Below are 26033 nucleotides of genomic sequence, written 5' to 3' on the forward strand. Positions count from 1 at the left end.
GGTCAGAGCCCTGGGGGGTGACCTGGCTGACCGGCGGCACATCCTCAGCAGGATGGAGCTGCAGCTGGGTCAGTACCGGGGTCAGACCTTTCAGTGGCTCCTGACCCACGACGTCGGCTACGCTGCGAGTCTGCTGGCCGGTCACGAGGCAGAGCGTGAGCGGGGAGACAGCAGCAGCACCCCCCTCATGGCCAACAAAGATGCCCTCTTGGAGTATGCCCGCCTCTTTCCGGCTATGGTGGCGGCAATAGCAGGAAAGAGGACCAGAGGCATCGACGCTGAAGGTGGTCAGGTGGTGGACTTCGGCGCGTACAGCTTCCTGACCTACAGGGAGCTGTACGAGACTGTGGACGAGGAGATCAGCAGGTAGAGACTCACCTTCTGAGTTTTATCAGCCGTCTCTGTCTGTGTGTCTGTCTGCTTCCCTCAGATGATTAATTTCAAGAGCTGTTTGAACTTGTTAAAATCTGTCTTCTCATTTGACTGTTTTACTTTTGTTAAACTGCAGCTACAGGAAGTGGATACGGCAGGTGCCTGTGAACAAAGCCAACTCCCGACTTGCTCGGCTGAAGAGGTACATCCTCAGCAGGACTGGGAGCAGCAGTCGGTCACTGCTGCTTCTCCAGCTGCCGCGTCCGCCTCCGCTGCCTCCGCTTCTCCAGCTGCACCCTCCACTTCAACATCATCTCACCAGCATCCTCGGCCGTCTTCATCCACCCCGAGGAAGAGGAGGTTCAACGTCCTGTCAAGTATGCATCCAGTCATCTTCTTCACTCACATTCACACTGTGTCATCTGAGGCCTGCTTCAGTTCAGAGGCTTCATCAGCATGAAAGCTGGAACAGACAAGATTCCTGAAGCATCACCGGAGCAAATAAACACCAACATGAACACAAGTCCAGATTAAATCTGTTTGGTGTTGATTGTAACGCAGCCTGTTGTTCTCCACAATGATATATAATTTTTAATGATGGCTGCAGGTTCCTCTGAGGATGAAGATCAGATGATGTTTGAAGCTGCTGCTGCTGCTGAGCAGATCATCGCTGCATCAGGTGAGTCTGTGTTTCATCCAGATGTGCATCAGGGCATCAGCATGTGGTCAGTACAGCAGGAGGTGACCAGTGGTTATTGTGATAAACTGTTTTCTTATAACATACTTGTTATTTGTCCTCAGTATCTCCACCAGCTGCAGCAGGAGGAGCTCCACCTCCACTTCCTGCTCCGGTCCAACAGCCTCCTCCTCCAGCTCAGGTTGGTGTTGTTCATTTGGCGTCAGGCTGTTTGGAGCGGCAGCTCGCTGACGTGCGTGTTGCTGTGTTCCAGGTCCTCCTGCCCACGGCGTGGAGGAGCAGCCTTCCAGCAGTGCAGCACGAGTGGGTCAGCAAGGCCCTGTTTGTTGAGGACAAGACGGGGAGGGCCGTCCTGTCCCAGGACCTCCAGCTGTGGTACCACCCCCAGGCCCCGGTTGGTGTACAGCCAGCGTCCCTCCACCCCTGACGCCTTCTTCCAGCGACCCTTTTTCCTCTGGGCACCGTACCGCATGTGGAAGTACCAGCTGAGATGTCCAGCCTGTGACAAGAGGCTGACGGGCTGCGGTCTTTACAAGACCGTACGCAGAGTGCTGGACGTCGATGGCGGGTACTACATGGGCACAGAGTACCTGGAGTGCAGGTACTGAGGGGTTTTTAAAACACACTGCTGTGACTGCTACAAGTGTCACAGCTCAGAGGACTGAATTCAGTGCATTTTCTTTTCTGTCACAGGTTCTGCAGGAAGAAGGTGTCCGCCTGGTCGGGATGCGTCAGGAAGCAGCTGAAGTCGCACCACCAGCAGCTGTTTCCCCTGTGCTGACGTACAGGTACGCATGAAGAACACGGGCCTCCGTACGGCCCGCTCACAGCGACGTCCACAGGAAGTGTGTCAGCTGTCAGATCGCATGACCACGTTGTAGAGCCCTTTCCCTATAGGGCTGCTACACTTTGAGTCCTTTGAGGGTGTAGAGGGAGAATCTCGGACGCGTGCCCGTACGGCGCATCAATCAATCCAGTTTAGCTCTTTTTGCGTTTGGGTGCTGCGACCCATTTATTTCCATGTGTTGTTAAATCCACAGGTTCCAGGGGTAAAGATTTGGTCGGGTGAGCTTACACAAGTTCCACTTCCATAAGCCACAAAACCCACCATCCACACGCTGCCTGGACACAGTGAAAGACTGTTACCTGTCCCTCTATCCACACCTGCCCCTGATCACCTGTGTGCTCCCTTTGTACTTCCCCTTACTGCTCCCCCTGGTGGTTAACTAACGAAATGATAAATGGCTCCTGCACACGTGTTCATGGCAGCCACCGACACCATGGCTGTCCCCCTGCTGGACCGGGACCGCATGGAGGGGATCTGGAGGACTCAGAGGAAGCACGTCGCCTGCATCCAGGTACGGCTGAAGCACAAAATAGCTTTGACATTCACAGACCACATGTTAAACTTCCTGACCAACGTGTTTGATATGTACAAGTTACACAGCTGCCTGTCATCAGTGAGTCACTGCAGACATGGTGACACAGGTGCTTCACCTCATCAGGAACCTCAAGAGACCTGCCGCATGAATTTAACAGTTGAGTTGTTTCAGAATAAAGTGGGCGTGGTTTGTGTCTCCTCTTCTCCACATCAGGATCCTGCCGGCGTCCGGTTGTACAAACGCACTGGACAGCTGACGTGCAACCAGGTCGTTCTGCCGGTGTATCGCTGTGCCCGCGGGTCCACATCGCTGGAGTCGTTCCACCTGCACCTGAACAGGTTCATCCCAGGTGAGTCACCACACACACACACACACACACTCTCTCTCTTTCTTCCTGTCTCCAACATCCTGACGTTTCTTTTTCATGTTATGTTTTCCTGATCATTGTATAATCATTTAAGAATGTTTGTGTTTGAAAAAATTCAAGCTAAGAATCCCGAATTACTCTGGTTGGCTGAGGTGATACGTTGCCTGGTTATTCAAAAATGTCATTTTTTTGCTGTGGCTAAACATGTAGAAAGCCATGGGCAATGAGACTGTAAATTTGTATCCGAATTATTGAATACGAGTCCATCTTCCTTCTTGATGTGTATCTGTATAGTGTCATATAAGCCCATACGGGCTGGGCACACGTGTGCATGACACTTAAATAAATATTCATTCATTCTCCTGTTGCGGACTTCAGCCAGAGTGTCTTTTCTTCCAGATGTTCCTGTTGGAGGGGCTGACGAGGTGGAACGAGGACCGGCGCGCGGCGCAGCCGGCTTGAAGAACAGCAGCAGGAAGTGCTACTCGGGTCAGGATGCCAGCACGCTCAACCAGCTGAGTCAGCACTTCTACGGGCGGCTGGCTGAGACCGACACCGATCCGCTGCCGTACACAGGTAATAGAAAGCACAAGGAAGGAGAAACACAGAGCAGCTACAGGCGTGGTGAAGGAAGGTTCCAGTTCTCTGTTTGGACACAAAGACGAAGGCTTCCCAACGTTCACTCACAACAAGAAAGAAACTGATCAGCAGATAAATTAATATCATGATTCACATGTTCTCCTTCAGGGAGCTCATCGGGATCAGCTACCTCTACAACCAGACTGGGAGGACGCTGCAGGAGTTCCCTGATGACCCAGACGAGGACGATGGGTGTGAGGAGGAGGAGGAGGAGGAGGAAGAACAGCTGCCGGACATCGTGGAGGATGTTGTCGATGAGGTGAGATGAGATGGACCCTGGTTTTGAGGGACTACAACACCATCAGGACTGTGGTCTGCACCCACCCGGCCCTCAAAACTGCTGCTGCTCTACACGCTGCTGCTATCTGTGACCGAAAAGGAGGAGGCTGGACCGTCCTGGGCTTTTCCTGCCACCACCTCCACCCCACCTGCTCCTTCCACCTCTGCTCCCTGCACCTCAGCAGCCTCCGTGACCCCAAAGGCCACCGCCTGGCATCGCAGGAGGCTGCAGGAGATGCAGGCAGAAGCAGCTCAGAGGGGGGAGTCTCTGACAGTGAGGAGGCCCTCCATCATCCGCTGTGGTCAGTGGTCAGTGTGGGCAGAGGAAAATCAAAGAGACTGGACACAGAGTGCTGAGGAAGGAGAGCGGGATAGGGTGACCTTTTGCCCTGTGGCAGCCAAGGACAGAGTCCTGAGGAGTGGCTGTCCTCCCTGAAATAACAATCCAGCATGTCTCAGACTTCAGGCTGCAGCTTCTCATCCATCAGAACAGGTCAGCAGGACATTCAGAACACTTCTTCAATTCATAAAGTAAAGTTAAACCTTCATTATTAAAATGGGAATAGTATGATTAACAGACCAAAATGAACCTATACTAACAGCATTTATTGAAAAACTTTGCTCTTTCATCTTTAAACATGGGAGAGAGAGGCTGCATCACATCTTGGTATTTGGCTCCATGGGAGTTTTCTCATGGTGTGTGTGTGTGTGTGTGGTGTGTGTGTGTGGTGTGTGGTGTGTGTGGTGTGTGTGTGTGTGGTGTGTGTGTGGTGTGTGTGTGGTGTGTGTGTGGTGTGTGTGTGGTGTGTGTGTGGTGTGTGTTCTCGTATTTCTATCCTTGTCGGGGCCAAATGTCCCCACAAGGATAGCAAAATGTGAAACGACGTGCCTTGTGGGACCTTTTTCCCGGTCCTAAGTAGAACAGTGTTTTCTTGACCATGTTGTTGTTACTGAAAAAGTAAAAGTGCAAAAACATTCTTTAGGGTTAGGCTTTGTTGTGGTGTGGGTTAGGGTTAGGGCTAGACATGAATGGGAGTCAATGGAAGGTCCCCACAAGGATAGAAATACAAGACTGAGCGTTGTGTGTGTGTGTGTGTGTGTGTGAGATTGTCTTTGTGTTAATTAAGCATTGCACATTTTTATTTTATTTTTATTTTATATTTTGTCTCTCTGACCCTAACCCTGATTGAATGAGTTGGTGTGATCTGTGTGTTTACCTTGTGAAGCCCTGAAGAAGCCACTCAGTGCTGAAGGTGCAGCTCCATTACATTCTCACCTGGCGTCTGTCGTGTTGCTCATGCAGAGATGGAAGACCAGGTGAAGAGGGACGGGGCTCTGCGGGCCTGGAGAAGGGAGGAGGTCCATAAATGGAGGGCTGACAGGAAGTCCTACATCCCTCCACCTGCTCTGAGGTTCCAAAAACCCTTTTGGCCTCCTGTGCTGAAGAGGACAGCGACACTTTTTGCCCCACTTCCTCGGGGGGCAAGTCTTGCTGGCAGAGCAGCAGCAGCACAGGAGACAAGAACACCCACCCCCTTAAATCTGGACACACACACACACACACACACACACACACACACACACCTGCAAATTTCAACTGTGTAAATATGTAAATACATCTTTTTCATCTGTTGTAAATACCCTATCTGTGTAAATACTACTTTGTTTTGGTTTGTTTATATCTTTGTATATCATGTTTATTTATTTTACATTTCTATATATACTCTTTATATTTCATTATTGTTAGCTATTTGTTGCTGTTTACTGAAGGGAGTGAGTGTGTTGTGTTTTTGTAAATAAATGCTGTTCCCAAACACACTCTACTTCATTGTACTGCTTTTAATTGCCACCAGACTGAAGTCAGCCATGTTTACCAGCTGAAGACAGGGGGGCTGTAAATCACTCACATCAGCTGGTCTTTGAACTCTGGCTCCTGGGGGGTCAGAGGGATCTGAGGAAGGTGCTTGTCTCATGAATACTGTGTGAACCCTTTTATGACCCCTATTTACACCAATTGCTACCAGGTTCCTACTCATGTTCTGACACAAACACTTACAGTATTGATACATTAATAACAAATATAAGCTTCAGTAAGCACGTACTTTGTCTGGACAAATATATATTAATAAACATAAAGAAATCTTATTTAAAAATTAGCATTTATACAGTTTACAGTCGTGCAGTTACAGTAGAACTAATACACATTTTAAGACTAATATAACTGACAAATAACGAACAAAGTGCATATATTTATTGGCAACTCAATAAAAATGTGGGTACCACATTGTCAAAAAAAATTGTAATAATATTAAACAACACAGGATGCAAATATATTTCACGTAGCTTTAATTTATAGATGAAGTCATCATTTCTATACGGGACTATTAATGTCGCGGAAGAATGGAGCGAGCGGCCAGTGGAGCGGAAGATCGCAGGTTCGAGACTCCCTCTGATAAACACGGTGTTCATAACATAGACATAATAAGAGTAGACCCCGCTTGGGGCGCTGCGCAGCGAGAAATACGGCCGCCATCTTGGTCCGGTCGAGAGGCGCATACACTCCAGTCATTTGTGTGGAGATTCAGCCGGAGCTCTGCTGTGTGGGACAGCAGCGAGCAGGGCTCAAGGAATCACTTTTCTCAGATAGGATTAAACGTTTTTTCAACATCACACCTGACTGTAGAGTCATTTGTAAACAGCTTGCTCATTAATAATTATAGGAACTTTTAGGAACAGATTTGCATTAACTTGAAAAAATGAGAATGAGAGGTTCTAAGAAACTTTATGGAATAAAATAGAATGAAAAAGGAAGAAAGTGAAACTCTTCGACGATTTTGTGTTGATCTCCTGTTCATTTTGCATATTCCTAAGACAGAAATGTGAGGAAGAAGTGGGAGATCGCTCTGAGGAGGAGGGAGATTTCCCAGCAAGAGACTCGTCTGTGCTGTAGTGAGACTTTAGAGAGCAGGAGGTCCACAGGACAGGACAAGGTTGTCCGCCCTTAGAGATGGCATTATTCCATCCATCTTTTTTTTTTTTTTTTTTTTGCACATATAGTCAAAACAATATGAGCATGTGCATGGGAACGAAAAAAAAGCCAAAAAGCTTGTACAAATGCTGCTCCTGCACAAATTCAAGTGAAAGAAAAAGAATGACCATGTAAACGGCGTACATAAGATGACATAAAATCCAGCACAAAATACAAAAAGAAAATAAAGAGAAAAGAAAAGAAAAAAGAGAGATCTTACAAAAATATAAACAAAGAATAAAAGAAAACAGACAATCTAAAGCAATCCCCATGTATCTCATGTATCTCTCATTGTGTTTGGATTAGGTCAGATATTGCAATATCAAATTGCATACACACACACGCGCCGCGCGCGCGTGTGTGTATGTGGTTGGGGGACTGCCATGGATTCCCAATCTTCTCTGTTCCAATTGTTCCAATTTCCCCTGGCCCGCGTCGCTCGTTTGTTCCAAAATCTTCTGTCGAGTTTTTGGCAACCAATGGGAGAGCCCCGATTGTTCCAATTAGGTCACATGACTCGGGATTTCCCGAGCACCATTGCGCCGAATTGCCGAATACCTCAGTCCGCCATTGGTTGTCACGGAGTCTACTGTGAGTACCGCAGCAGCTTCTTTCTGTCATTTGAAACAAATAATTTTGCAAAACTGCTTTAAAAATCAGGAGTTTGATTGTTTTCAATCACACTGAGGTCCCGTCGTGTTTTTTTAACTGGACGTGTCGAAATAATTGTGGAAAAGGTGCTGCTTTGTGTCAGACGCTGATGCACAGTTTTCCGCTATGTGTGTTAATCGCTTGGCATCATAGCGTGTTCTCTATGTGGTGTGACAGCAGGCTAACATTCATGCTGGTACGTTAATGCTCGACATTAAACCGCTTTATGGCTGTAATAAATAAGCATGTTTATATGCTTATGATTAGATGTTCACGTACAGGTACAGGTACGTATGTATGCGTGTGTGTGTGTGTGTGTGTGTGTGTGTGTGTGTGTGTATTCATGTGTATATTTTGGGTTTCCATATACATTTGTGTGACTGTGTACACACAGATCTATACACGTGTATATATAGAATGAGAGAATGTTGATCTGTAAGGCTGTCACTAATTAAAACAGACGAGTGACAAACAGGTTGAATAGTTTTCTGTTCTTTACAGGAACTGAGATCACAGTATTCTGCCTCTACAGTAAGTTCTCCTCACCGGTGTCTCCATGGACCTTCTGTTCTCAGTCCTCTTCCAGTGCTGCTGCAGTCCTCTGCTCATTGTCATTTTTTCTGCTCAGATGGAACATCCAACATTTAGGAGGGCCCCTAATGGGACCCTTCTCCTGAAGGCCTCTGCTGAGGCTCTGGGGCCCCAGAAGGCCGCTACAGGGCCAGACCAGCAGAGGAGGTGGAGGAGGAGGCCCAGGCCCACGTCCACTCCGAGGGTGGAGACGTCACCAACGCCACCCTGGTGCTCAGCCGGTGGAGGGTCCAGTTCAGCCGGTACCGGGGCCAGACCTTCCACTGGCTGCTGGAGAACGACGTGGGCTCCGCAGTGAACCTGGTTTCCTCCCACCAGATGGATCGAGAGAGGACAGGGTCTCAGTCCCCACTGATGGCCAACAAGGTGAATGACTGGACCCGATTGATTCCGACATCCAGTCTGACTGCAGCAACTCTGATTCTGTTTTGTGGACCTGCAGGACGCCCTCACCTGGTACTCCTCAGCGTACCCGGACTTTGGGGAGGCCGTCAGGTTCCACAAAGCCTTTGAGGAGGCCCGGGTGAAGTCCCTCCAGCCGGGACAGGAGGGACAGGCCCTTGTTGGCTTCGGGGATTTCAAGTTGGAGACCCTGCAGAGGCCTGTACGAGTCTGAGGACCCCAAGAAGATCCGGTATGTTTTCACTGTGATACATTTCAAAACACTGACATGATCGAACATCTGCTGGATGATCAGTAAAGATCTCGGTCGCCTGAGGACCTGCATCATCTGCAGATTCGTCAACTACCTGCGACGGAAGGCGCCAGCTCCAGGCACGCAGATGGAGAACGCCGTCCGCTACGCTAGAAGCTGATGCAGGCAGAGGAGGAACCCTGCTGCTGCTGCCAGGACCTCCTCCTCCTCCTCCTCCTCCTCCTCCTCCTCCTCCACTGTGAGCAGCAGCTCTGCTTCTGTCTCGGCTTCAACGCAGGCTCCCAGAGCTGCATCCCAGTATGTGTTTCATTGTGCCGATGTCTGTATATACTTGTTGTTATCACTCTTGACGTCATGTTTCTGTATTTCCATTCCAGCCTCCTGCAGACCAGCTCTTACCTCAGAACAACCCACAGATGAAGAGCTGGTCCAGGCGGTAGTGACGCAGAAGAGTGCAAGTATTTGTCAAAGACAGACTGACACATGGAACATGTTAACAGAAACCTTGAATACGTGCTGACTTGTCTTTTCCTTCTGCTTTATAAATGTTTCTGAATGACAGCGGATCAGCAGGAGGGAGGTGGCGCTGCATTGCCGTAAGAGGACCCGAGGAGTGGAGGAGACCAGCAGGAGGATTAAGGCGCTCATCGAGGAGATGGACAGAGGGAAGGGGAAGGACACTCTGGGAGTACCGCTGCTGGACCACGAGCGCATCCAACAGGTCTGGATAGACCAGCAGAAGCACACGGCCTGTATTCAGGACCCCGAGGGCTTGCCTCTGTGCGTAGAGACGGGTCCACTGAAGAAGGGTGGTGTGGAGCTCTGCTGCTGCCGCTGTGCTCGTGGCTCCACCTCCCTGGAGTCCTTCCACCTCCATTTAAACTGCTTCATCCCAGGTGGGCTATTACTTTTCAGGCAAACTACTGTTTGAATTATTTTGTTGTTCCAAATACATAGAATTCATATTTTCCTGCCCTCCAGGGACCAGTGCCAGTGATGCACACTTCCAGGCGTATCTCCTGGAAGGCCTGATGCGCTGGAATGAAGACCGGATGGAGGAGGCGGTGAAGGGCAAGTCTGACATGAGGACTTACAGCAGCGCTGAGAGGGAAGCTCTGGACCGCCTCAGCCGCAAAGTCCTCAAGGAGTCCTGGGATGAGCGCTACCGGCCTCCTGGGGCCTACACAGGCAAGGATGATTCATTTTTATCAACTCATATATTTAATTAAATACTTTAAAAGCTTAAAACTTAACACAATGTATGTATTATACAGGTTGATCCCGAAAGACATGAATGGGATTCTTATGTCTAGTAACAGTGATTATGCCACTGATAGGAAGTATTGGAGAGTATATTTTAGAAACTTTATTGACTTGACTTTAATAATGTGTGTTGTGCTTTACATGTGTGTTATTTTCCAGGGGAGCTGCTTGGAATGCAGTACCTGTCCTGTACAGTCAGTCTGGTAAATCCCTGACTGTCATGGACAATCCAGAGAGGATCGGCTGGTGGAACTGATGGATGATGAGGAGTGCGGGATGAAGGCTTCCTGGAGGAGGAACCGGAGGACCTCACAGTGCCCGTCCTCTCTGACCCTCCGAGGCCGTCACCCTCTCCTCCTCTGCATCGGGACCGCCCTCTCCACAGCCGTCTACATCCAGCCAGGGAGCTTCTCCTCAGCAGCGCCCAGCCCAGCCTCCTCTCAGCCTTCTGCCCAGCTGAGTGCAGCCTCTGGTCCTGCAACACCAGCTGGCTGTGTTGTTGCAGACCAGGCTCCTGTAGACTATTTGTGATTAGTTTTTATTTGTTTGTACACTCTGAGATTTAACATGCTGTCTGTTGTATTTTAACACTTCCTTTTGCAGGCTCCAGTTCTTGGGCCTGATCAGGGGTCAGCAACCCAAGTGTTCAAAGAGTGTTGAAAAAGTCTTGTATAAGCCTTATATGACGGCAACTCAGGCTCTAAGGTGTTTATTAGCCTACTATCAAAATGAGTAAGTTAGCTAAAATACATAATGAGCATCATGATGAAATGTTGATTTTCCTGCAGCACATCCTGGAGAGAATGAAACGCCACGTGACGACCCTGCTGTACGATTTTTGGTGCTTTGAGTTTCACTGCCATTACAGTATTAATGTATTGTGTTTGTCGCATTGATGAAATTATAGAAATACAGTAAAGAAATCGGATTTTTGGTGTCCTTGTATTTGAGGATTTGAAAAACAAAAAACAGAATGGAACGCGCATAATCGGCCCCTGTAGTGTCAGACCTTCCCATGGAAATGAAGTGTGATCCTCTTCAAACTTCAATAATACAATCCTCTTGTCTTTTTCCATGATCTGGGTAACAGTGCAATACAACGCCTGCAGTTAAAACAGCCTGCAACTGTACAATAGAACAGCAGCCTTTTGAAAAGGTAAATAGGTTATGGAAATAAGCAGTTTAATTTTGATTTCTGTGCATTCTGCAAATGTCAATAGTAGCCTAAGTCAGTGCAAATGAATAAAATGCAAAACAACTCTTTGTTTTCCCACTTATGGCAGCAACAGACACAAATGAACAGGCCACAATTGCAAACGAGAAATAAACAGCCTGCGATTAAAGGCAGTTTGCTTAAAAAAGTAAAACACAGTAGAACAGCTTTTCGAAAATGTAAAGCATAAAATTAAGATAAGGGCTTAATTTAACGACCACAGTGTGGTCGGACTGAGGCTGCAGAGAGCTGGTTTCTGGTCTGTGGAGGTTTTTCCAGGGACCATGCTGGTCTGGGATCAGTGGAGTCACGAGACGAGCACGCTGCACCTGCGTGTCACCTGCAGCTCCGGAGACACGGGACAGAGACCACGTGCATTGTAACGGGATAAAAACGGATTCAGACAATTGAGAGGTATGGCAATTCAACGTTCGATTATGTCGTAGTTTGCTCTGAATGTGTTGGAAAACTTTATTCAGCAAACTTTATGTAAGTATCAGAAGCTAAAAGACGAGAGACTGCACCGAGTTAGCTTGTGTAGCTAGCAGCAGCCCGCAAACCGAGTCGTTATTAACGTCAGCTGGTTTTTGTGGTTTTTAATCGGATAAATTGAATATGAAACGGTGCTAGACTAAACACCGGGGTTATTTTGCGGATGTGCGTGTTCAATGTCTGGAACATATCTGTTACAAAAGGTAAATGTCTTGCTGTAAGGATTCCAGCACAGTTTGTTATTATGAAGGCCTCAAGTCAAAGAATGTGTCGGTATCCCTTGGTGAATATTTCCGTGTGTAATGTTTTGGGCTCCATGCTCCAGTCTGCGGTGTTGCTTGATCCACTGGCGGCTCCTCCAGCTGCGCCCTGAGAGCGGGCCAGTCAGCCTGCAGTTCCTCTGCTCTCCTGAGGCGGCGGGGGCGCTGTTTGTACTGAGATCACTGAAATGAATATTTGATGAAAAGTTTTGATATTTATGAAAATGAAAAATGAAAATGAGGAACGCTTCACGAATTTGCGTGTCATCCTTGCGCCCCTAGTGGGCGCATCTTCGGGTCTCACTTCGTCTCACTTAGGTCTCACTTAGTATGTCCCGCCCCCCGGTGCCCCTCGGCCTGAGTGGCCCGTCTCAGATCTAAGTGACAAAGCTTGTACGCTCTGATTGGTTTAAAGTGTCGTCTCAGATGTAAGTGACAAAGCTTGTACGCTCCGATTGGTTTAAAGTCTCACTTAGCTTGTCCGTCACTAGATGCGCGCTCGTCCCTTCAGTGTCGCCGACCCCGTAGCTGTTAATGCGAGCGAGCGAGTCCCTCAGTGTTGACCCGTAGCTTTGATGCGAGCGAGTCCCTCAGTGTTTCAGTGTTGCCGATCGTGGAGCTTTTCAGAAAATGTCACATTTTTCATCATTTGAAAAGGTAAGCTGTGATATTAGATGGACGTTTATGGTTGAACTTTGAGTTCCCGCTTCTTTACCGCTCTGTGATGCTCGTTAGTGGCTGTAAACTGGATTAAACGGGATTATGTTGTCGCCGTTTTATTTATCTGAAGCGCACAAAAGTAAAGTTTGAGCTTATTTTATTATCTGTGCGGCGTGTCTGCAGTTTGTTAGCCGTGTGTTAAAAGTCTATAATTCTTTAATGCAGTTCGGTGCGTCGCCGTGCTCCGGAGGTTCACGTTAATGTAAACCGAGTGGTTATTGAATTACTGTAAAAATGAACCGCTGAATTAAATTCTACTTGGCGGAAATGTGAGTAACTTCATGTTGATGCAACATTCAGCCGGCTGACGGACTGAATTCATGTCTGTATTCACACATAGAAAGTAACAAAGTACATGAATTAACTCAAATACTGTAGTTACTGTACTCCACTTTAAGGTGTGTGTACAGTACTTTCACTGGTATTTCAGAGGGAGGCGTTTGTACTCTGCACTGCGTTTGTGTGTCAGCTGCAGTTTGTTTCCAGTAGAGTGGAAATATAACAGCTGATCATAATGAATGAATGAATGAATGGAAACCCAGTGAGTTTCCACAGTAAAGACAGGAGTCCAGTAGGCTGAACCTCAGTCACAAACTGTCAAGTCAACAGAGCGTTCTCTTCATATGGATGTTCTTCAAAGAAGAAGTCCAAGGTTTCTTTCTCCAGTTTTTTTTTTATTGTAGACAATTTTGGATCCTTAAGTTCCCTTGGGTTCCTTTGATTTTATTTTAGTTTTTCATTTGAAGTTTAAACCTTAAGCTGCTTTTAGTTTAAGGCTCCTTATTTGGCTTCTTGAGGTGAAAAACCTCAAGGAAAACAAATTATACCAATTACTCCTGGGAGTAGTATTTAGATTCTTTTACAAAAGTAATGAAGAACTAATAATGAGCTGGCCATAAAGGACCAAGTTATTCTAACAAAGGTAGATTCTGAATATTAAATTTACTTATCAGTTTAAGGTAGCAAATGAATGCAGAAATAAATCAATGCTTTTCCTCACAACACATTAACTTGAAGTTCCTTTTCAGTGAATTGTAACTTCAACTTTATCACCTTCTAAATTGAATATTAATGAAAAAACATTAAACTTAAAGTTCTCATTCACAACTGGAGAGTCCCAGGCGCTCCTGTGTGCAAACATTTCTCCTTGAAACAGTCACCGTCCTGCAGCTCTTACCGGCTGTCCATCCAGGTTGAAGAGTTGTTTTGCACAAGGTAATCCAGAGAGGAGCGCTTTTCTGCTCCCTGTCTTGCTGTGAGCTGCCTCCTGCTCCATGCAGGAAGGCTGCAAGTCAGGTCTCCTCTGCACCCAGCTGGCCTGGGGCATCAATCAGGTGATTGAATTCACCTGGTCCTTCTCTTTCCCGATGGGGGATGGAGGCGGAGCCAGCTCGCAGCCAGTTTTGACAGAACACATACAATCAGATTTAAAATGTAATGCATCGCAACAACCCAATAATAATATAAAGATATCTGAGTGTTTCATATCTTGTCTTTTAGCATGTTTGAACCCAAGTTCACGTTTTGACTGGGTCCACCACCCAGCTGCAGCTGCAGGCCAGCAGTGAAGCTGTCAGGGTGGCCCAGGAGACCAGGCAGCAGGCCGGAAAGCAGACCTTCACCCTCAAGACAGCAAAGAGGGCAGAAGCCGACGCTCGGGCGCAGGTCAGAGCCCTGGGGGGGTGACCTGGCTGACCGGCGGCACATCCTCAGCAGGATGGAGCTGCAGCTGGGTCAGTACCGGGGGTCAGACCTTTTCAGTGGCTCCTGACCCACGACGTCGGCTACGCTGCGAGTCTGCTGGCCGGTCACGAGGCAGAGCGTGAGCGGGGAGACAGCAGCAGCACCCCCCTCATGGCCAACAAAGATGCCCTCTTGGAGTATGCCCGCCTCTTTCCGGCTATGGTGGCGGCAATAGCAGGAAAGAGGACCAGAGGCATCGACGCTGAAGGTGGTCAGGTGGTGGACTTCGGCGCGTACAGCTTCCTGACCTACAGGGAGCTGTACGAGACTGTGGATGCGGAGATCAGCAGGTAGAGACTCACCTTCTGAGTTTTATCAGCCGTCTCTGTCTGTGTGTCTGTCTGCTTCTCCTCAGATGACTTTTAATTTGAAGAGCTGTTTGAACTTGTTAAAATCTGTCTTCTCATTTGACTGTTTTACTTTTGTTAAACTGCAGCTACAGGAAGTGGATACGGCAGGTGCCTGTGAACAAAGCCAACTCCCGATTTGCTCGGCTGAAGAGGTACATCCTCAGCAGGGACAAGGAGCAGCAGTCGGTCACTGCTGCTTCTCCAGCTGCCGCGTCCGCCTCCGCTGCCTCCGCTGCTTCTCCAGCTGCCGCGTCCGCCTCCGCTGCCTCCGCTGCCTCCGCTGCTTCTCCAGCTGCACCCTCCACTTCAACATCATCTCACCAGCATCCTCGGCCGTCTTCATCCACCCCGAGGAAGAGGAGGTTCAACGTCCTGTCAAGTATGCATCCAGTCAACTTCTTCGCTCATATTCACACTGTGTCATCTGAGGCCTGCTTCAGTTCAGAGGCTTCATCAGCATGAAAGCTGGAACAGACAAGATTCCTGAAGCATCACCGGAGCAAATAAACACCAACATGAACACAAGTCCAGATTAAATCTGTTTGGTGTTGATTGTAACGCAGCCTGTTGTTCTCCACAATGATATATATATTTTTTAATGATGGCTGCAGGTTCCTCTGAGGATGAAGATCAGATGATGTTTGAAGCTGCTGCTGCTGCTGAGCAGATCATCGCTGCATCAGGTGAGTCTGTGTTTCATCCAGATGTGCATCAGGGCAGCAGCATGTGGTCAGTACAGCAGGAGGTGGCCAGTGGTTATTGTAATTAACTGTTTTCTTATAACATACTTGTTATTTGTCCTCAGTATCTGCACCTGTTGAAACAGGAGGAGCTCCAGCCACACCTCCACCTCCACCAGCTGCAGCAGGAGGAGCTCCACCTCCACTGCCTGCGCCGGTCCAACAGCCTCCTCCTCCAGCTCAGGTTGGTGTTGTTCATTTGGTGTCAGGCTGTTTGGAGCAGCAGCTCGCTGACGTGCGTGTTGCTGTGTTCCAGGTCCTCCTGCCCACGGCGTGGAGGAGCAGCCTTCCAGCAGTGCAGCACGAGTGGGTCAGCAAGGCCCTGTTGTTGAGGACAAGACGGGGAGGGCCGTCCTGTCCCAGGACCTCCAGCTGTGGTACCACCCGCCAGGACCCGGTTGGTGTACAGCCAGCGTCCCTCCACCCCTGACGCCTTCTTCCAGCGACCCTTTTTCCTCTGGGCACCGTACCGCATGTGGAAGTACCAGCTGAGATGTCCAGCCTGTGACAAGAGGCTGACGGGCTGCGGTCTTTACAAGACCGTACGCAGAGTGCTGGACGTCGATGGCTGGTACTACATGGGCACAGAGTACCTGGAGTGCAGGTACTGAGGGGTTTTTAAAACAGACTGCTGTGACTGCTACAAGTGTCACAGCTCAGAGGACTGAGTGCAGTGCATTTCTTTTCTGTCACAGGTTCTGCAGGAAGAAGGTGTCCGCCTGGTCGGGATGCGTCAGGAAGCAGCTGAAGTCGCACCACCAGCAGCTGTTTCCCGCTGTGCTGACGTACAGGTACACATGAAGAACACGGGCCTCCGTACGGCCCGCTGTCACAGCGATGTCCACAGGAAGTGTGTCAGCTGTCAGATCGCATGACACACGTGTTGAAGTGAGGAACTGTTCCTGCTGCAGGCTCTCGTGCGACTTGAAGGTGCTGGCCCAGTTGAAGGGACGCACGCTGGGCAACAGCGCCAGCCGCCTTCGGTCCTTCCTGTTGGAGCAGCACACAGCCGAGTGGATCAGGAGGAGCACTCTGTTCCTCCACACCTGCTGGGACTTTGAGGGTCGTGGACTGCGGATGCCCCCTCCTCCCCCTCTGCCCACCATGGAGCCTGTACCCAGCAGCCGCTGGCTGCTGTCCACCTACGCCAGGGAGTCCTTCACCAGGATGGAGGAGCTGCAGGCGAAGGTGACCTCCACCTTCGGCTCCATCCTGAAGATGGACTCCACAAAGAAGGTGAGAGGATCCGAGTCTCGTGACTGTTTGGTGTTCTCTGACTGCAGACTGCATCTCACACGAACAGCCGCATCTTCACTGAGGGATCGATCAAACAGCTGTCTGTCCTCTGCAGGTGACCAGGAAGCTGGCCGGGGCAGACGCTGGTACCGCTCAGTGGATGAGCAGCGTGGGCAACGAGCTGGGGCAGGTCCTCATTTCTGTCCTGACGGCGGCGGAGGGCTACGGACTAAAGGACATGGCGAGCGGCCTGCAGGAGCGCTACCGGCGAGCGGGACGCGATCCTCCGCTCGTCCTTTATGTGGACAGGGACTGCTGCAGGAGGGACGGAGGAACCTGTGCGGCCGGCGCTCTGTTCCCCGAGTGGCCGCAGCTGTGCGTACGCCTGGACATTTGGCACTTCATGCGCCGGCTGGCGGCAGGCGTGACCTCGGAGAGCCACATTCTCTACCCAGACTTCATGCGGCGTCTCTCTGCCAGCATCTTCGAGTGGGACCCGGAGGACCTGTCCCGCTTGAAGACAGCCAAGCTGTCAGACCGGTCCAGGAGGGCGAACGTGCTGTCCATCAAGGAGATGGGCTCAGCACTGTCGCCGTCGCACTCGCGTGGCGGAGATGACCGAGCGTCTCCTTGACGACACCATCCAGGTGTTCATGGCAGCCACCGACACCATGGCTGTCCCCCTGCTGGACCGGGACCGCATGGAGGGGATCTGGAGGACTCAGAGGAAGCACGTCGCCTGCATCCAGGTACGCTGAAGCACAAAATAGCTTTGACATTCACAGACCACATGTTAAACTTCCTGACCAACGTGTTTGATACGTACAAGTTACACAGCTGCCTGTCATCAGTGAGTCACTGCAGACATGGTGACACAGGTGCTTCACCTCATCCGGAACCTCAAGAGACCTGCCGCATGAATTTAACAGTTGAGTTGTTTCAGAATAAAGTGGGCGTGGTTTCTGTCTCCTCTTCTCCACATCAGGATCCTGCCGGCGTCCAGCTGTACAAACGCACTGGACAGCTGACGTGCAACCAGGTCGTTCTGCCGGTGTATCGCTGTGCCCGCGGGTCCACATCGCTGGAGTCGTTCCACCTGCACCTGAACAGGTTCATCCCAGGTGAGTCACCACGCACGCACGCACGCACGCACGCACGCACGCACGCACGCACGCACGCTCTCTCTTTCTTCCTGTCTACAACATCCTGACATTACTTTCTCATTGTATGTTGTACTGTTCATTGTATAATCATTTAAGAGTGTTTGTGTTTGAAAAAATTCTAGCTAAGAATCCCGATGTATTCTGGTTGGCTGAGGGTGATATGTTGGCCTGCTTATTCAAAAGTGACATTTTGGCTGTGGCTAAATATGTAGAAAAGCCATGGGCAATGAGACTGTAAATTTTGGATCAGAATTTTTATATATGAGTCCATCTTCCTTCTTGATGTGTATACTGTATATAGTGTCACATAAGCCCATACGGGCTGGGCAAACGTGTGCATGACACTTAAATAATATTCATTCATTCTCCTGTTGCAGGAACTTCAGCCAGAGGCTGTTTCTTCCAGATGTTCCTGTTGGAGGGGCTGACGAGGTGGAACACGGACCGGGCGCAGGCGGCAGCCGGCTTGAAGAACAGCGGCAGCAAGTGCTACTCGGGTCAGGATGCCAGCACGCTCAACCAGCTGAGTCAGCACTTCTACGGGCGGAAGCTGGTTGAGACCTACACCGATCCGCTGCCGTACACAGGTAATAGAAAGCACAAGGAAGGAGAAACACAGAGCAGCTACAGGCGTGGTGAAGGAAGGTTCCAGTTCTCTGTTGGACACAAAGACGGAAGGCTTCCCAACGTTAACTCACAACAAGAAAGAAAACTGATCAGCAGATAAATTAATATCATGATTCACATTGTTCTCTTTCAGGGGAACTCATCGGGATCAGCTACCTCTACAACCAGACCGGGAGGACGCTGCAGGAGTTCCCTGATGACCCAGACGAGGACGACGACTGTGAGGAGGTTGAGGTGGAGGCGGAGGAGGAGGAAGAACAGCTGCCGGACATCGTGGAGGATGTTGTGGATGAGGGCTTTGATGAGTTCAGCCTAGAGCAATTGGACTCATTTCTGCAAGCTCCTGGTCCTCTGCAGCCTCCTCCCCTGCAGCCTCCTCCCCTGCAGCCTCCTCCCCTGCAGCCTCCTCCCTGCAGCCTCCTCCCCTGCAGCCTCCTCCTCTGCAGCCTCCTCCTCTGCAGCCTCCTCCTCTGCAGCCTCCTCCTCTGCAGCCTCCTCCTCTGCAGCCTCCTCCCCTGCAGCCTCCTCCCCTGCAGCCTCCTCCTCTGCAGCCTCCTCCTCTGCAGCCTCCTCCTCTGCAGCCTCCTCCTCTGCAGCCTCCTCCCCTGCAGCCTCCATCCTCCTCCCAGTCCACCCCTGGTGATCAGGAAGCTGCTGCCAGCAGCTCTACGGTTTGTACTCTTCTTCATGTGATCTGATTGACGCTGCGTTCTCTGATGAGGCTGTTTGATCCTGAGCTCCGGAGCTCTTCTCCGCTTGTGTTTCAGGTCAGTGTCGGAGCTGACGGAGCTCCTGGCTACCAGCCGGTGGTGTTGCTGGCTCGGTGTCTGGTGGAGCGCTGCAGGAAGGGCTACGTCACCCAGGCTGAGGTGGAGGAGATTGTGGGTCTGTGGCAGAACCTCCCGATGGAGACAAGGGTCCTGTAGTTTATCAACCTCGCTGCAGGAGCCAGTTGACAAACAGGGAGGTTCAAGAAGGCCAAGACCTACGCTCCCAGTGCTGCACCCGTGTCGGGGGTGGAGAGCATGAACGGTGCGTGTCTGCAGAGACCTGCTGCGTCCTGTCCTGCTGTCTCAGAGCGTTTTCACACCACTCCTGTCTCTCCTTTGTCTTCTAACAGCTGCATGGTGGGAACCGGCAGCGGGCCGGCCACGTGGCCCGACGCCAGCCGGCTGGTGGAGGCCGTCTTCATCCAGCTGTGCGTCCTCCACCCCGGCAGCAAGAGGACGATGGCTGCCTGCAGAGCCGCTGGACCCTGGTTTTGAGGGACTACAACTTCATCAGGACTGTGGTCTGCACCCACCCGGCTCTCAAAACCAGGACCACCCTGCAGCTGTTTCAGGTCAATCAGCGGACCCTCTCTCAGTGGTAAGACTGTGTTCTATGTACACATCACAGGTGATCATGTGACTGCAGAAGCTGCTCCTGACGCTCCGGCAGCTCACCGCTCAGCGCTGACGGCTCTGTTCACTCTGCAGGCACAGAAGGTGGACGGCCTTGCAGGAAAGAACCGTCCTCACCGCTGCCACCCCCCTGACGGTGGCCCCTCCACAGGCGGAGGAGACTCTCCTGCCAGCAAGGACGGAGGAGGAGACCCCACCTGCTCCAGCTGCCTCCATCTATACGCTGGTGCCATCCCTGACTGAAGAGGAGGAGCCCACTGCTGGACCATCCTGGGCTTTCCCTGCCACCGCCTCCACCCCACCTGCTCCTTCCACCACCCCTGCCCACCTGCTCCTTCCACCTCTGCTCCCTGCACCTCAGCAGCCTCCGTGACCCCAAAGTCCACCGCCTGGCATCGCCGGAGGCTGCAGGAGATGCAGGCAGAAGCTGCTCAGAGGGGAGAGTCTCTCAAAGTGAGGAGGCCCTCAATCATCCGCTGCAGTCAGTGTGGGGCAGAGGAAGATAAAAGAAACTGGACACAAGGTGCTGAGGAAGGAGAGCGGGGAGAGGGTGACCTTTTGTCCTGTGGCAGCCAAAGGACAGAGTCCTGAGGAGTGGCTGTCCTCCCTGAAATAAGTCCAGCATGTCTCAGACTTCAGGCTGCAGCTTCTAATCTCATCAGAACAGGTCAGCAGGACATTCAGAACACTTGTTCAATTCATAAAGTAAAGTTAAACCTTCATTATCAAAATGGGAAATAGTATTGATTAACAGACCAAAATGAAACATATGCTAACAGCATTTACTGAAAAACTTTGTTCTTTCATCTTTGTAAACATGCCCTTCAAACTGCTGGGGGGTGGGGGGGGGTTGGCTTTGTTACTCTGAAGGCAGCTGGAGTAGTTCACACAGAGGTGTGAAGATGACTGTCTCCGTCACTCTGCCACAGCTCCATTGTCTTCACGGCAGGAGCCGATGGCCCTGCAGGGAGCGGGCCTCCCTCTCAGGGACATCAAAGGAGCTGACACCTGATTGGATGAGACAAAAACAGGAGAAGACGTGGAGGTGAGCTGCAGAGTTCCTTCAGTTGTGATCAGACTGCTTCTGAGGGAGAGAGAGAGGCTGCATCACATCTTGGTATTTGGCTCCATGTCTGGTGAGTTTTCTCATGGAACTCAGTCATGTGTCAGTGTGTGTGCTTGTGTGTGTGTGTGTGTGAGAATGCCTTTGTGTTACTTAAGCATTGCACATTTCAATTTTATTTTTCTTATATTTTGTCTCTCTAACCGTAGCCCTGATTTAATGAGTTTGTATGATCTGTGTGGTTACCTTGTGAAGCCCTGAAGAAGCCACTCAGTGCTGAAGTGCAGCTCCATTACATTCACACCTTGTGTCTGTCGCGTGCTCATGCAGAGATGGAAGACCCGGTGAAGAGGAATAGGACTCTGCGGGCCTGGAGAAGGGAGGAGGTCCATAAATGGAGGGCTGACAGGAAGTCCTACATCCCTCCACCTGCACTGAGGTTCCAAAAACCCTTTTGGCCTCCTGTGCTTAAGAGGACAAGGAAGGAAGGAAAGAAACAAGGGAAGAGGAGAAGGAAAGGTGATGTACATGATGTCACTTTATTCATCTGCAAAACCAAGCAACACGAAAATCACACCCTGAGTGTTCAGTTGGTCTGTTGACTAACAAACTCGTTTTTGTCTGACTAGCTTCATCCAGGCCGTCTGCCCCGGTCGACCCGACTCCGACTCCGACTCCGACTCCTCCTGTGTCTCAGGACCCGCAGCCGGGGACCTCCAGAGGCAACACTGCTGCCTCCCTGTGCACGGCCTGCGGACAGCCCACCTCTGTCCCCGGACACTTTGTCCACAGGGACAAGACTTATTGCAGATCCACCTCTGGCGGGCTCAGCCTGGAGGAGTGGATCAGAAGAAATGTGTCCAGGGCCACTCAGTGGAGGTGGAAGGCACATGCGAAGGAGGCTGGCAAACCAAAGGTGAAGCAGCCTCGCAAACTTAAGACTTGCAGCCGCTGTCAGCAGAGGATGCTGCGGGAGACGGGGCACAGCAGCCACAGTGACTCCAAGCAGACTTTTTGTCAAAGCACTGACCCGCTTGGGAGGACAGTGGAGCAGTGGCTGACGGAGATGAGGGGTGGGGAAACAAAGGAGGACCTCTACCACAGGAACTTAGAAGCGTGGGCTCGCAAAAGGAGGGACAAGAGGGCAGAAAAAAGGGGGGACTCTGCCACCGAGACCCACCATACCCCTCCTGCTCCTGCTCCCGCTCCTCCTCCTCCTCCTGCTCCTCCCGCTCCCCTGCCTGCAGACCTCAGCGAAGTCCTGGCTCTCGAAGTTCCGCCCCTGGTCGCTGTGGATCTCCTCTGGCACGCCGAACCTGCAAACCATCTGCACCTCTAACCGCTCGGCGGTTGTGGAGCCACTTGGTCAGGAACCGCGTACGCCTCGGGCCACTTTGTGAAATAGTCCATAGCCATGAAGACGTACCAGTTACCAGTGTCGGTGATGGGAATGGACCCAGGATGTCCACCCCGACGCGCTCCATGGGGGCCCCCACCAGATACTGCTGCAGCAGCGCATGGGAGTGTTGGCTTCGTCCCTTCTGGGGGGGTGCAGGTGTCACAGCAGTGGACGTTGAGTTCGACATCGCGCCGGCAACCCGGCCAGCACAAACAATCATGCAGCCGGTGCAGCGTCTTGGCGATGCCGTAGTGCCCGGTCCCCTCCGCTCCGTGGACAACCCCCAGGACTGTGGAACGGAGCGTCCTTGGAATCAGTAACTGGAGGAGGTCGTGCCTGTGGCCTGGCGCCTCCCAACAGCAGTAAAGCAGGCCGTCGTGGGACTCGAAGCAGCCCCATTGCGAATAGCAGGCCTTCACCTCGGGTGCACAACCAGACACCCTGGCCTCCTCCAGCCACCTCTGGAGGAATTTCAGCATTTCATCTGCCGCCTGGGATGCCTGTAACTCAGCAGAGGACAGTGAGAGACCGTGGAAGATACTCACCATGTCCGCACTCCAGACTATGTGTCTCCACTCCTCCTGCCGCTGACAGTAACGGCACTCAGCCTCTGCACAGGGCTGCCGGGATAGCGCGTTAGCGTTGCTGTGCTGGCGCCCCACCCGATGCCGGATCTCAAAGTCAAACTCCTGGAGGATCACGATCCAGTGCGTCACCTGGCCCTTGGGGTCTTTAAAGCTCAGCAGCCATGTCAGCGAAGCCTTATCTGTGCGGAGGAGAAAGTGCCGGCCCAGGAGGTACGGCCAGAACTGCCGCAATGCCAACACCACTGCCAGCAGCTCTCGTCGGGTGATGCAGTAGTTCCTCTCAGAGCGGCTCAGTGCTTTGCTGAAGTAGGCCACAACTCTCTCGGCCTCCCCCTCTCCTTGGAATTACACCGCTTCCATGCTGACATTACTGGCGTCAGTGTCCACGATGAACGCCTCAGTTGAAGATGGATACACCAGGATGGGGGCTTCAATCAGGGCACCTTGGAAGGAGTGAAAGGCGGCAGTGCAGCTGTTGTCCCACTGGAACGGCCGGCCCTTGTCAGTCAGGCGGTGGAGCGGACTGGCAATGGTGGCGAAGTTTTTCACGAAGCCGCAGTAGTACGATGCCAACCCCAGGAAGCTTCGGAGTTCGCTGACGGTAGTCAGGCGTGGCCAGTCCTGGACCGCCTCCACCTTGCTGGGATTTGTGGCCACACCTTGAGCGCTGACGACGTGCCCCAGGAACTCTGTTTCTTGGCTCAGCAGGCGGCACTTCCCCGGGTGCAGTTTCAGCCCAGCTCGGCGGATGCGCTTGAAGACTTCTTTTAAGTTGGCGAGGGCCCCATCGAAGCTGACCCGGAACTGCCACAGCCCCTGGCCGAAGGTGAATGAGGTTTTTGGTCTTGCTTCTGAGGCAAGGTCCACCTGCTAGTAGCCGCTGCGGAGATCGAGGGAGCTAAACCAGCTGGAGCCAGAGATGTAGCCGAGGGTGTCGTCGATGCGCAGCAGTGGGTACGAGTTTTTCTTGGTCGCGCTGTTGAGACTCTGGTAATCTATGCAGAACCACCACCCACCTCCTTTCTTCTTCACCAGCACGACCGGTGCGGCCCAGGGGCTGTCGGAGGGTTCGACTACTCCAGCGTCGAGCATTTCGTGGAGTATTTCCTCAGCTGCCTGCCGCTTTGTGAATGTGAGCCGGTGGGGGCGTAATCAGATGGGCGGGGCATCGCCCGTCTCGATGTGGTGCTGGACAAGGGAGGTGCACCGGTCGTCTTTGACGCTGGCCGCGAAGATGTCTCGATACTGCTCCAGGAGCTCCTTTAGTGCTGGTGCGGAGTTAGCCCGACGCTGCTACGCTGCCCAGTTTGTTGATCGCTTCGGTGGTCTTGGAGGAGGAGCTGCATGGCAGCGGCGGCAGCGGCGGCAGCGGCGGCAGCGGCGGCAGCGGCGGCAGCGGCGGCAGCGGCGGCTGCGGCGGCAGCGGCGGCTGCGGCGGCGAGGCTGCTGGCGTGGGGCGGCCACCAGGGGGTGGTGAGGCGCTCTTCTCCGGACATTAAGTTGAGGAGGACTTGCTGGGCCCCACCCTCCAGGGCCAGGGCTAGGTGTGCAGCGGTGTCTTGGTCACTCCAGCCATTGTGTGTTGCAGCAGCCCGTGTCTGCTTTATGCAGAGCTCCAGTGGGCTGGTACCGTCACACTTGGGCAACTTGACAGCGGCTCTCACTGCGGCAGTGGGTGAGCGAGCCTCCGTGTCCCTGTGATCGTCACCGTCTTCGGCCATCCTCGCCGTTTCTGGACGGTGCTGTCGCCGATCGCTGGATCCATCGGGCTGGCTCGGAGTCTTCCACTGCTCGGCTATCCACGCTGCTCTCTCCAGGAGTCGTTTCTCCTCTGGAGTATGCCGTGGCTCCATCCCACTTCTGACACCAATGTAGCAATCTTGGAGTGGTTTTACACCGGGACCGGATGAATGCTCTTTAGAGTTCAGGGAACTCCACCATCAGACATCCCAGGTCTTTGGTCCTCTGGGCCTCCTGCAGCAAGGCCTGTTTCTTTTGATGATGTTCCCTCTCCTCTCCCCCATGTTCCCTGGTTTTTCTGAGGGATGGGAATGAATACATAATCTAAAAGAAAATGAGCATAAACAAAACAATATGTATTCGTTTTATTAACCTTTTTGAAAGTAAGAAATAAGCATGATCATATTGTAGCGGCCTGGGGGCCGCTGCTCCAGTGACTGAGTACCGGTGCCGCAAGGCATGCTGGGAACGGGACTGTTTGGGCCATTTCGGGGCCGTTTTATGTGTTCTACTTTGTTATTTGTGCTTAATTTTGTTATAGTCATGTTGGGGGTTTGTTATTGTGTGCTGTTGCCATTTTTCTGTTCTTTTTGTGTTGTTTTATTTTCACGTCCTGTCGCACCATGTCTCGGGGGGGGGCTGCTTGGGGGGTGACCAGGCCTGCGTGCCCACAGTGGGTGCGTTAGTGTGCGCAGCTGTGTTAGTTGTTCTAATAATAAACTCGAGTGTGGTGAACTTTATGGAACACTCATCTTCCCTCACTGCCTTCACTGCTCCAGGTTTGCTACAATGTATTACCAATCAGTATTCGATTAACTCAAGGAAAAAACAGTAAATGGACTTCACTTACATAGCGTTTGTTTTACCCTGCACTGACGTACACTGTCTTGACAACAGCAAGTCCACATTTATCATTAATATGACATTCTACTGTGCCATATTCACCATCTGAATGATTCATTTTAACATTGTGAAGACCAGTGAATATTCAAGTCAGGAAAACAATAATCATAATAGTCAACATATCCTCATCACATTACTAAAGGAGTAGAAGATGTTAAATGCCTGAAATTTATCGGGCCCAGAAAAGGTATCATAAATGACCTGAAATAAAGAAAACAAATCAACATCTTGATCATCATCCACCAATCACTAATCGATAAAAATGAATGATATGAAATTAAACCAACCAGTATCGTTTCATGGCTGCGAATTTGGATGACCCAATCTTCTGGGGCCCCCTAGTGGCCAAAATGGGGGCGGCCCTTGGCTCATGCCCCTGCCTCTGCCTGCATCCCTGGTGGGCCCAGGGCCCCAACTCCCTCCCCCCTGCATGCAGGCATACATCACAATTGATGTTGAAACAGTCACTT

The 26033-nt window shown here is 51.4% G+C and overlaps 2 long non-coding RNA genes across 2 annotated transcripts; both read left to right on the plus strand.

Moving 5' to 3' along the window:
• Nucleotides 1–1766: 1766 nt before the first annotated feature.
• On the plus strand, nucleotides 1767–2794 carry LOC115391028 (uncharacterized). The gene is made up of 3 exons (XR_003931718.1): nucleotides 1767–1857; nucleotides 2110–2427; nucleotides 2665–2794. It is a non-coding gene; the product is annotated as an uncharacterized LOC115391028 (long non-coding RNA).
• A 17603-nt stretch (nucleotides 2795–20397) lies between these two features.
• On the plus strand, nucleotides 20398–21356 carry LOC115389578 (uncharacterized). Its single transcript, XR_003931602.1, has 3 exons — nucleotides 20398–20538; nucleotides 20801–21007; nucleotides 21265–21356. It is a non-coding gene; the product is annotated as an uncharacterized LOC115389578 (long non-coding RNA).
• The last annotated feature ends 4677 nt before the right edge of the window (nucleotides 21357–26033 follow it).

This window comes from Salarias fasciatus, chromosome 6, assembly GCF_902148845.1.
Source record: "Salarias fasciatus chromosome 6, fSalaFa1.1, whole genome shotgun sequence".
NCBI lineage: Eukaryota > Metazoa > Chordata > Actinopteri > Blenniiformes > Blenniidae > Salarias > Salarias fasciatus.